Raw genomic sequence first — 12,468 nt, 5'->3', positions numbered from 1 at the left:
TAGGGGGCTACTTTTCATTTGCCCAGTGACTCCTTTATTTTTTTTCCAGAAGCTTTTACCACTGCACTTCCCATCCACTCAGGCCCCTGCTCCCATGACACACCCGCTGTCTGGAGATGGACCTAGGCTGAGACCTGGGAACAGCTGTTGTCTGTCCCTCCTACACTGGGGCTGCAGGACAGGGCAGCAGCATTCCCTGCTTCCAACCAAGATGCCGCTTCCTGTCCAATCAGAACTTGGAAGGCAAAGAACTGTGAGTGTGGCTGGTGTAACCCTTGGCACTGCTGCTGCAGAGGTGGAGCTGACAGCACAGCCACAGCTCTGATTGGTTCCTGCATATGGGGGGAAAGGGGCAAGTCTTATATGTACAGAACATGGGTTACACCTGCATGGCTCCTTAGAAGCTGTGATGATTAGTGGCTGCTGGTGGCCCAGGTAGGAGATTGGGGATGGCTCTATATTAACCACATGAAGCATTTTTGCAGCTGGCTTCCTTTGCTTGAATCTGCAGCATGGGGAAAGTTAGACCTGTGGGCAGGGCAGAGGGAAGTTCTCCCTTGGCTTCTGTCTTGCGCACACACGAGTCTGAAGAAGTGTCCCCTCAATGCAGTGGTGGCTTTATTGTCTTCCCTAGCTGTCCTCTGACTCCTCTCCATGTGGCTAGAGAGAGGGTTGGTATGGTGTGTTAACAGAGGGGGTCTCTAAAGAGAGAGACTGGGTGCTAGGGAGCTCCCCTGAGCCCCCAGGAATGGTGGGGGGAGTGCCAGCTCCACACCCAGCTGGCCAAGGAAGGGTGAAAGCCTGGGAAAGGAAAGAGGCTTTTTGCTGATTGAAAATACCAGTGCTGCTAATCCTGGAGGGAGGACCTGCCAGTTGGGGCTTGTTAGGGAGAAGGATTTTTAAAAGGAGCAGCAGAGTCTAGCTGGCTTTCCTATGGGAGGAGACCTGGGTCCTCTCTCCACTGGGGCCCAGAAAAGCCAGGCTTTACGTAACTCACTGACTTGCAAGGAGGTAGAGATGGGGCAGGAGGAATAGCCCTGAAAGAAAGGCTTAAGCTCTGCCTGAGCCCAGCTAGCAAAGGGGGCTGTGCTGGGACCTGTACTTTACCTTCCTCTGCTGTCAAGGTGCTGATACAAGAGAAGAGTGTGCCCTCTTTTCCTTGTTTGAAGAGCCCATGCTAGCTTGAATGCAGAGGAAGGATGGGTGGCTTCAGGGAGAGCCACAGTTTTAGGAAGTGAGCCAGTCTGCTGCTTTGGGGTGTCAGGAGAAAAATAGCTGCTTTCTGTGATACCCTGAGACAAAGAACCTTTTCTCCTCTCTCTGCAGGATGGTCTGAGGGGAGGGTATTAGCCTGGAGCTTCTATAATAGGAGTTTGATTTTTGCCTCTGCCACATATGTCCTGTGTGATGTTGGGCAAATCACTTCCATTCTCAGTGTCTCCTTTCCCCTTCTGTAGGATGGGGCTAATGCCCCCCAGGGTTGCTGAGAGACTAAAAACCATTAAGGATTGAAGTGCTCATACAGTGCAGTAAGGAGCTAATTAGATAGAGCTCAGCAAACCAGGCTGTTGCTGGATGAACACTTTCGTCCTCAGACAACCAGGAAATTCCTTGTCCCAGTTATAGAAAATACCTCTGTAGCAGTGGCACGAACCCTTCTGGTGTTGCTGGTGTTCGTGGTTGTATGCGAGACTCCAGTTATTATCTGTTCCTGATCCAGACAAGCCTCTGCACTACTGGAGATGTCCCTTCTGGCCTTGGAATCTCTGAAACAAAGACTAGACAAAACCAGGGGGTCCTGCCCTCTTGTCCTAAAGGGGACAGTGTGCGTGCAGCTACTCATCAGGTGCACGTACAGCTGCTGTTAATATTTTCTAAAGCCTATACCTCCCAGGGTTGTCTGCAGGGAAAAAACCACAAGAATATCTGCCCACAGATGTCTTGTCTTAGCCTAACCATAGATTTTTAAACTGAAATGCAAGGGACAGCATTTGAAACTGACACTTGATTCGACCAATAGTATGTGAGAATGGAAACCCAGTAACTATCTTTACATGCCTTAAAACTTCATGCTGACCCATTTTATTCCCAAAAGTTGACCATCCTCCCTTTTCTTTGCTATGAAGTCTTGATAGCTGGGAATGGTCACTGCTAGAATACAGGATGACGACTCAAACTACCTGGCGCTAATATTTTAAGTATTGTGTGAGTGAAGATTCCCTTCCTTCCACACTTGCTTCTTAAATGTGTTTTAACTACGTATTTATTGATGTCTGGCAGGGTTTTATCTTTGGCACTCTGGGGTTCTTTGACACTGGAGGTGATGCTGAATTTTCAGTTCATTTTTCATTTAATTGACATGGAGTCTTGTGGTACAGTTGGGGCACAGACAGTCTATCCTTCTCCTTAGATGTGGTGGTAACTTAACCTTCTTTGCTTGTGGTACCTGTTTACTGCCCACACTGATTTAAAATACAAATAAATGCACAGAAACTTCCAGATTCCTTGAGAACATCAATTAACTCTTTAATCCCTGAAAGTCTTTCCAGACCTGTTTTTAAACTTCCTAAATTTAGGCATGTAGCCAAGTGGCAGACTTGCTTCTCACTACTTAAACTGGAACCAGACGTCCTTTATCTGGTGTCAGGTGCTAAAGGGAAGCTCCCCTGCCACTACCTGGGCTGTACCTGTTCTGTATGCAAACTGAGCTCTCCAGGACTCTAAACTCTCACCAAAACCGCTCTAGTGAGAAACTATTGAAATTCCTCTTCCATGTCAAGGAGTCAGCTCCAAAAATGTGATGCCTGGCTGGTAGGTGTGATCTCAAAGGGTGTTTTATCCCCCAACTCAACAAACAATTCTGTTGCAGCCCTGGGGAGCAGGAATGAGGATTCCAGATGTGGCTGTTCTAGACTAATGAGTACCTGATTATTTACACACACACACCCTGTATGAGTCAGACATGTTAGTTCTGTATGTCAGACTTCAATGGAAATGTCTTGTAACATTACTGGACTGATTGAATAAAGTATAATAACTTCAATGCTTCTAGCATAACGTAGCCTTGATTCCTCTCCCTGTAAGAAGGGACCTATGAACAAGAGACCAGTTATGGCCCATATGTATTAACAATTCTAGAGGTGGAAGCCAGAGGGGCATGTGCGTGGGGTGTATTCATGGCTATAAGGTCCTGGGCCAAATGGAGCATCTGAGCCTGCCTAAATGAAGGCTGGGCCTCAGGGTCAGAACTGCAGGAGTAGAAAAGTCGCATTAATGTTCCAGAAAGATGAAGCTGAAGGTCAGACCCATCCTGCCCCTGCCCCTTCCCCTGTAGGGCCAGCAGCCACTAAGTGCTAAATTCAGTGCTCCTCCTCCCAGCTGCCATGTGAGCTGCTGTGTGCAGGGTGATAACTGCCTCTGTCTGGCAAATGACAGATCCCACTCCAGATAATAAAGGGAGGAAAGCAAGGCCCTTTGTCCCTTATCTTGCTAGTGTAAGTGGGGAATAATGGGGAACTTTCCTGGCTTATCCATGACCCTGGTGAAGTGGGCTAGTGAAGGGATCTGAGTCCTCGCTCCCACTCCCTTTTGGCCTGCCTGACCTCAAGGCCTCCCCTTCCACAGTCCCATGTGGCAGAGTTCTTGTAATCCCAACAAGGCTGGGCCCAGGATTCCTGTGGGGCTCAGCCCCCAATCTTGTCACTTAAGGCAGGGGCTAGGGTGTCCCCACTCTGGGCTGCTCTCTCTGCACTGGATGCTTCCCTGACCCCCTGATCATCATAGTTCAAAGAAAATATAATTTATTAAACAGCAACCAATTAAAAAAATAAGGAAAAACTGGGAGAGGTTGAAGGAAAACCCATCACCCTGCTCTGTGGCATGGGAACATCACACCCAGTGGCTCGGGGATGTAAGGGAAGTTCAGCCTGTTCCCAGGGCCGGTGCAAAGAAGTTTCGCGCCCTAGGTGAAACTGTCACCTTGTGCCCCCCCGCAAGCCCTGTGGCAGCTCTGCCTGGAGGCGCTGCCTCTTGCCTGGGGGCCTCTCCCTGTGCTAGCCCCACTGCCCAGGGTCCCCCTCACGGTCTGCAGCTGCTCACCGCACCCAGCTCCAGACTGCTCCAGACCCAGCTCCTGCTCCACCACTCTGCCTCAGCACAGCTGCTGCTGTTGCTGCTCTGCCTCCAGCTCCCTGGGCTGCTTCTCTGGCCCCACTGGCTCTGGCCAGCTCTGCTCCCCAGCTCAGTTTGAGAATCCACAGAGTATTTTGTTTTCAGCCCCACCCACAAAATCATGGAACCTCCTTGTCAGCCACCTCCTGGCATTGGCCAACTTGGCCATCTATAAATCAAGAAGGAGGGGATTGGACAGGAGGATTCCCAGCATCCAAGGCTGAATTTTGTGCACTTGCCTCTTCATGTCTCCAAGTGGGGTTCCTCTGGTCAGCATCCACTAGTTCCTAGCACTCTTTCTGAGGAGCAGTGAACGCTGTCCAGGGTTCTCTGCTTGGTATCCCCTTTGGGAAGCCTGATTTTAACCCTATGGCTTTCCATCCCACTCCTCTTTTTTTCATTTGTTGGTCCTGGAATCAGTTGATCCCTGTGTTTTCAGGGTTGCACTCCTTCTAAAGAAGGATGGGCCCTTTAGTATGCCAGATGGATCCCCATAGGGATTCATCAAGTTCATGGGGACTAAACAGGCAATCCTAATTTATTTGCAATGAAGAATCTCCACGAAATGATCATCTCTGAGTGCACAACAGTGATTGTTAATGGCTTTGTAACCAAGAATCTCCGCAAACTGATCAGCCCTGAAAGGTCAGCAGTCACTCCGAATTTCCTGGATAGTGGCAGTCTCCAGGACTTGTAAGCCCTGAATGAAATGCAGGTACTCCCAACGTGCTTGGAAAGAAGAATCTGTGCAACTTGATCAGCCCTGAAAGATTAGCAGTGAGTCCTATCTTGTTTACAGTGAACAAACCCCTGGAACTGATAAACCCGGAATACAGCAATTCCTAATTTATTGGCAGTGAACAATCACAGGAACTGATAAGCGCTGCGGTCAACAGTCACTCCTATCTTGTGGGACAGGAGCAGTCTCTTGGGATCTGTAAATCCTGAATGATCAACAGTAACTCTTAACTAGTTAGTAATGATGAATCTCTGCTAACTGAGAAGCCAATGGTCAGAAGTGACTCCTTACTTATTTGTCATGAAGAATCTCTGCAAACTAATCAGCCCTGCACGGTCAGCAGTCACATCTGGTACACTTGACATCGGCAGCCTGTAAGCCCGTTAAGCCCTTACTGAAAAGCAGTGAAGCAATAAATTATTGCAATGATGAATTTGCACAAACTGATCCATCCTGAATGATCAGCAGGGATTCCTATGTTGTTTGCAATGAACAATTTCTGCAAACCAATTAGCCCTGAATGGGCAAAGGTCTTTGCAATGAGGTATTTGCACGAGCTGACCAGCCCGGAAAGGTCAGCAGTAACGCCTAACTTTTTTTCAGTTAATATCCCCTCTGAATGGTGAGCTGGGACTTCTAACTTCTTTGCTATGAAGCAGCTGAGTGAAGTGATATTTTATTGGGCCAATGTCTGTTGGTGAAAAAGACAAGTTTTTGAGCCTACCAGTCCTCATCCTCAAAGGAAACTTTTCAAAAGACGAGCCTGGGAGCTTAAATTCATAAGTCTGCTAGACAGGAAACATCATGGCCTGAACAGAGGCACTATTTATGGCTTATTACCAGGCCTGAAGAAGAGCTGTGTGGCTCAAAAGCTTCTCTCTCTCACCAACAGAAGTTGGTCCAATAAAAGATATTACCACACCTACCTTCCCTCCTTTTGTTTTTGGAAGCTAACCCTGGCAGAAAAAAAAATTACACTATTTGGGACTGGCTATCAAGGGAGCATTAGATGAGTGGAAACTGCCTTTAACAAAGACTGTAGCCTGTTAAGTTAGGTCTTAGACCTTAAAAAGAGCATTTTTACTTTGTTTGCAACCCTTTCTACCTTTATTCCTTTTACTTGGTCTAACTTAACCCAGTGGTTCTCAGCAAGGGATAGGGTACCCCTGGGGGTACCCAGAGGTCTTCTAGGGAGCACTCAACTCCTCTAGATCAATGTTTCTCCACCTGTGGGTTCAGGACAGGGTTAGGTGAGTTGCAAGTGCAGGGTCAGTGTTAGGGGGTAGCAAGCAGGGCAATTTCCCCAGGGCCCCATGAAGCTAAATTACATGCTTCAGCACTGGACGGTGGGGCTTGGGTTTCAGCCCCTCTACCCAGGAACTCTGGCTTCAGACAAGGCTCACAGGGGAAGAACAAGGATCACACTGAAATGTAAGTACAATATTTATTTTCCAATCAATTTATTTTATAATTATGTGGTAAAAATGAGAACGGAAGCAATTTTCCAGTAATAGTGTGCTGAGATATTCTGTGTCTGATCTGGACTTCTGAAAGGGGTACAACAGTCTGGAAAGGTTGAGAACCACTGACTTAACCTATTTTCTTTTTTAATAAACTTGTTTTATTTTTACTATAAACCAACCCGGTGTTGTCTTTGAAGGGAAGGGTGTGTTTACCCCAGTAAGTTAATAAGCTGTAAGGTTCTGACTCTTTAAAAGAACAGTAAATTTATTATTTTCTGTGAATGTGCAATAGTAGGGGCTGTGCATTGCAAAGAAACATCTCGAGGGGGCTGGAGTTCACTGATTTATACCTGCTAGGCAAGGTCTGGGCTGGGAGAGCCTTGAGGAGTTTGTTGGTGAGGAGGACAGACTGGTGTGGCAGGAAGCTGATGCATAGTCTAATCCCCAGCAAGAGGAAACACAGTGGTTCCCAGTTCTGGGCATTCCATTCTACTATATCAGTGGACTTCAGTGTAGAACTCCCATGTTCCCAGGACAATCAGTAATCCTGGCTGTAGTCAGCCTCCTAACAAAGATGACACACTTACTACTGTACTGTTCCTACTGTGTGGGAGATAACTCAACTCTTCCTGCAAAATGTCTTCCATTACCACAGGTTACTGATGGGCATTGAATTGGACTGGGTACCACAGGTCATCTCCCGATTCTGGTGGGAATTTCTCAGACACCTTGGCATCAAGTCCCTCACCTCATCCGTCTATCACCTGCAACCTAATGGGCAAACAGAGAGAGGCAATCAAATCTTGGAGTAGTATTTTCACTGCTTTCTGTGTTGCTGCCAGGATGACTGGTTCCCTGTGATGTTTTGCACTGAAGTCACGTATACCAGTGCGGTCCATGTGTAGGGTAAGTATAACATTCAAGAATTAAAGTTAGCTTAAGTTTGCTTAAGGAAATACAGATCTGCAGCAAAGAAAGGCCCTGACTAGCAAGTAGAAGGAAGGTCTTGAAAATAATGAGTTGTAAGGCCAAAAGAAATGAAGTAGGGAGGATGTTCGGTTCCAAGAATAACTAATGAAATTAGGGAAAGTTTCTAAAAAGAAGGCCTCTGACTGATAAGTGTGACCGGCACATAGTTGTCAATAAGACACACACAATCTCTCTGAAAAGGATCAACATAGACCTTCCCATCCCACATACCAGTGTTATCTCCCTTGTGAATCCAGGTGCAACTAAAACACAGTTGGTCAGCAGGAAGGTGTGGAAGAGATAAGGAGGAAAGGCCTTTGGGAGAAAGAAGGTTGTAAATCTTATCTGGATTAAGACTGGAAATAAGGGTGAACTGTCTCAAATTGTTTTTTAGCTGAAGCCAGTAATTGGCAATGACATCACTTGTTTGTTAAAGGGTATAAAAAGTGAACTCTTACAGGGTTCATTGCTAATCCTGCCTGACCACACCAGAGCCAATATCCCAACAACAGGCCCTGCCCACTTGTAAGAATCTTGATCAGATGCTTATAAATGTTTTATTAGTGTTTGGATGTAGTAAATTGTTTATTTTTTAGGCATGTTTAGAGTAATTTTATAGCCTTTGGATTTAATAAAGGAATTTCTGGTTCAATTAGTGTTTAGTGATTTCCCCCAGATTAATATTAATAATTTCAATTAATTATTCAAATAATTCAAATAATTCCAACCCCACATACCTATTCTTTGAAAACTCTGGCTTTCATCCCTCCTTCCACCCAGACTTACCCATAAATTCACTAGTACTGACCCCCACAGGTTTAGCCTCCCACCTACACCAGGTGCACCAGGAGCTCCAAAACTATTTGCAGTCCACCAAACAAGCCTATAAACCCTATGCAGACCAAGACCGGCCCCAAATCTGACCCTAGAGGGAAAAGCACAGCTCTTAGCCGAGAACCTTAAAATGAGCTTCCCATCTGCCACACTAGACTACCAATACCTGGGCCCCTTCAAGATTATAGAATGGGTAAACCCTGCAGCCTTCAGGTGAAAGATGTTCAAGTCCTTTTACTTTTAAAGCCCTATACCAAGAACCCAAAGCCAAACTTCTCCCATCTGCCACTGCCACCCACAACAGTCCATGGACAGGAGGAGCACTGGGTCCAAATCCTCAACTCTCCGGGAGTTAGGGGAAGGCTGCAGTACCTGTGGACTGGGAAGGCTATGGGCTGGATGAGCAGTCTTGGGACCTGGTAGAGAACATCCATGCCCAAGACCCATTTCGAGAATTCCATCGGACGTACCCCAAGAAACCAGGCCCCAAAACTCCTAGGAGTCACCCTCAGTGGTGGGGGGATACTGCATACTGTCAGGAATCGCCAGTCCCCAGGCAACCTAACAAGTTCAGCTGGCCTGATTGACGGCACTGGATTGGTGAGAAGAGTCAGCAGATCAGTTCTTAAGCCCAGCAGCAGCAGTTAGGCGGCTGCTCAAACCATCTGTCCATCGCAGCAATAGCTCCTGCACATCCTTGTTCCAGCCCTGCTCCTGCCTCAGACTCTGCCTTGCCTCCTCTCCCTCCAGGTAACCTGGGGCTGATCCTTGATCCGATTCCTGACTCTGGCTCTGTCCTTCAGCTCTAGTATCTGGCCTCTGCTGCAGTTGACAGCCTTAGCTCTGATTCCTGGCTCTAACCACTGGTCCTGACTCCAGCACCAACCACTAGACATGATTGCCCACATCCCAGAGTCTGACACTGAAATATGTCCCTTTGTAATTTTTTATCACTTTTTTATATTTGATTTTCCTCCCAAAAATCATGAAGTACGCAGGAATATTGCTTGTAACCCACGTGGTGTTCTTACTGAGAGAGTCCGTGTTCACAGACAGCTGAGGCAGAGTTCCTGCAGTGCCCAAAAAACTCCTCCAGAATATAAACCATCCTTGAGTTTTCACTCACAAAATGCAAGTAGATGAGTGGATTTTTTTCATATCTATTCTAGCCAATTGGTTCATTTGATCATTGTGTCATCTATTGTTATGGTCATTGTAATCAATGGATGCTAAATAGACGTAAGATGGATAGAAGTAAATTAGGAGTATAAGATTAATGAGTATTTAGGAGTGATGAGTGCGCATAGGTATATAAGTAAAGTGTGGCTGCAATGCAAGGCCTGCAGGTTGAGACCTGTAAGATTTCATCTTAGGAACTCTAGCCCTCAGGATAAGGACACTTGACGTAAGGGGGTGACCTAAGAATAACCTATGCCAGTAAAGTAACAAAGTTACTGGAAAGAATGTGCCGATAAGTGATGTTCTGGAAAACAGACCGCAATGTACTGTTCTAGACTGCAAGACACCTGACTGCAACATCATACATTCTGCTTTCACCACAGATTACCCTGGGAACAGACTGATGTTAATAAAATGCTAGTGAGAATAAGGGGAGCTAAGAGAAAAACCTATGAAAAATGGGGCACCTCAACACTGATAAGGTGTGGAAGCACAGATAAGGAAAAGGAGGGTTGGAACCCTCATCCATATGCATAAGGTGTTAGGTGCAGTCAGAACTATAAGATAAAAGAGATTCCCTGATTGGGCAACAGTAGGAAGACCTCAGTGGAAGATCTCATTGGGAAGACCCCAGCAGGAACCATCCCTCTGTCAATGACCACCCGTAAAAAGGTCCACCAGACTCTACAGGTTTCAGAGTAGCAGTCGTGTTAGTCTGCATCTGCAAAAAAAACAGGAGTCCTTGTGGCACCTTAGAGACTCTACAATGTCTTTGGGTATGTGACTATGAATATGGAATTGGCTGTTGCTTGGGCTCTGGGAATGGGAGTGTAACTTATGACTAAGGTCAAGATTTTGTCACAGTTATTTTTAGTAATCGTCATGGACCGGTCGTGGGCCATAAACACTAATTCACAGAAGCCCAAGCCCACCAGCAGGTCTGGGGTGGATGACAGCCCGAGCCTCGCTCCTGGTGTGGTGGTGGTGGGGCTGACAGTCCCAGGGCACCCAGCTGAAGACGTCATGGAGGTCTCTTAAAGTCATGGAATCCGTGACCTCCATGATGAAATCGTACCCTTTACATATGACAAAACAACCAAGATTTTTATTTGTAACTGTGTTTGTGGTCACTATATTCATTCTTCGTGTGCTCCTAAGAATCTCCCAATCTAAGAATCACAAAGGGTAACTTTCACCCTACTGATCTGGAAATTGGAGCACCATAGAAGCCGAGCTCACTCCTTAGGGTCAGAGACACTGTAGTTTAACACAGAACCTCTATGTAGTGGGTGACATTTGCATTGGAAGTCGGTGAATTCGAAAGCTTATTAAAAAACTGTACCTATAATATAATATGTCCTTTGGGTGGATAGTGCCGACAGGACAGAGTTAAGGAGCGTTTTAGCGCCTTAAACTATGAAGTTCTTCACTTTCAAATGTTGTTTTTATAGATCAGTACTCTATTAATACTTTGAAGTCATGACTATTTGTGTCAAATCTTTGCTGTCTTAAAGAATTTTCTTGCGGCTTGTCTACACGGGTTGTTACGTACAGAAAGCTCGGGTGTGAATCTACAGTGCACTGGCTTAACATGCAGTAACACCCCCGGTGGCCAGTGCACTTAATGCACTGTAGCTCAGAGGGATCCTAACTAGAAATAGCCGTGTGGATGCTGCAGCTCTAGTGGAGGCTCGGGCTAGCCACCTGAGCTCAGACCCAGGTGGGCTTGAGAGCCTGAGATGCCATCTAAGCCGCAGCTCTCACAATGCTGTTTTTAGCTCAGTAGCTCCAGCCCTGCGAGTCTGTGTACCCAGGTTAAGAGGGCCAGTGTCAGCTGGAGCATAGACATACTCTGAATGTTTTGACGCCCTGGGATGTGGTGCATTAACAGGCTGTGTAGAAAAGCCCTTAGTTTCCTTATGTAGGCCTTGAGCGAGTCAAATACCTTCTGTCTGTGTTGGTGACACTGGCTTCTTTCCAGGGCTGGAGCACAGAAGTTATCGTTCTGCCGCTTATTCCAATGGATGGATGTTGTGATAGATGCAAAAGGCCCTGCTCTGCCACTGGCGATTATAAGAGAGGGTTTTGTGATGTTTCCTTGACAGGGCTCAGAACTGGAACATGTTGTAAAGAAAGCCGCATAAAAGCTGATGGTTTGGGGTTTTGCTACAGATCTGTAACACACTAAGGTTCACCATGCTCCGGTTGACATTTTGCACCATCTGGTGCCTGGCCATCTGTTCCAGTGCACAGCCCATTCTGGAGGACACTCTTGTGCTTAGTGTCTGAGCTAAACATTAGGGTGAATTGCAAAAGAGGTTTCTATCTCTCAAGTGATGTCTTGATTACAGGTCTCTGAAGCAAGGTGGGAGGATTCAGAGCATTTCCAGCAAGCAGGGCCATCCAACTGGGTACTGAACCAGACTCAAGAGATTTAGACAGGACATTGCAAGCTTGAATCCCAGCCAGGACTGATTTTTAAGTACCTCCATGAAAGTCTTAATGGACAGGCAGCCCTTGCACTTCCTAAGTGTGGAGGGGAAAGAAACCAAACCTTTCACAAGTGGAGTCCTCTTTTCAGCTGCCCTCTCTTCCCAGTCATAAACCTCTGTTGCATCCCTCTCACCTGCCTGCCCTCCTCCTAGGCAGACATGAAATCCCAGTCTCATGAATCACAACACAGTATGCAAAACAGACTGTGACTCATCTCCCAGTCTGACCAATTGGGAAACAGAACTTAGATCCAGTGGAAACAGCAACATCTTCACCCCTTGGCCGTTGCAGCCCGGGTGTCCCCATTGTTGCAGATTGTAAAGGCTGCAAAACCACACAGGCAATAGCAGGAGGAGGAGCAGGTAGGTGAGACCACACAGAATGTGGGTGAGAGAATGTGGTATGATTGTACATAAGGGACTGGGGTTAGGAATGGGGGAAGAGTATTTCCCAGGATGATCTCGACTGATGAGCCCATTTTGCGAAGAAGAATCTTTGGTGTCACTCAAGATCCCAGGTGAGTGTGTAACAAGAGCTATTTCTTCCCTTGAAGGGAAAACCTATGTCTTCTCCCCAAAGTCTAGTATTTTGTAACTGAGGCACCAGCCTACCCATCTTCCA

The sequence above is a fragment of the Gopherus flavomarginatus genome, chromosome 21 (assembly GCF_025201925.1).
Source record: "Gopherus flavomarginatus isolate rGopFla2 chromosome 21, rGopFla2.mat.asm, whole genome shotgun sequence".
Taxonomy (NCBI): Eukaryota; Metazoa; Chordata; order Testudines; family Testudinidae; genus Gopherus; species Gopherus flavomarginatus.
This window is presented reverse-complemented; position numbering follows the sequence as displayed.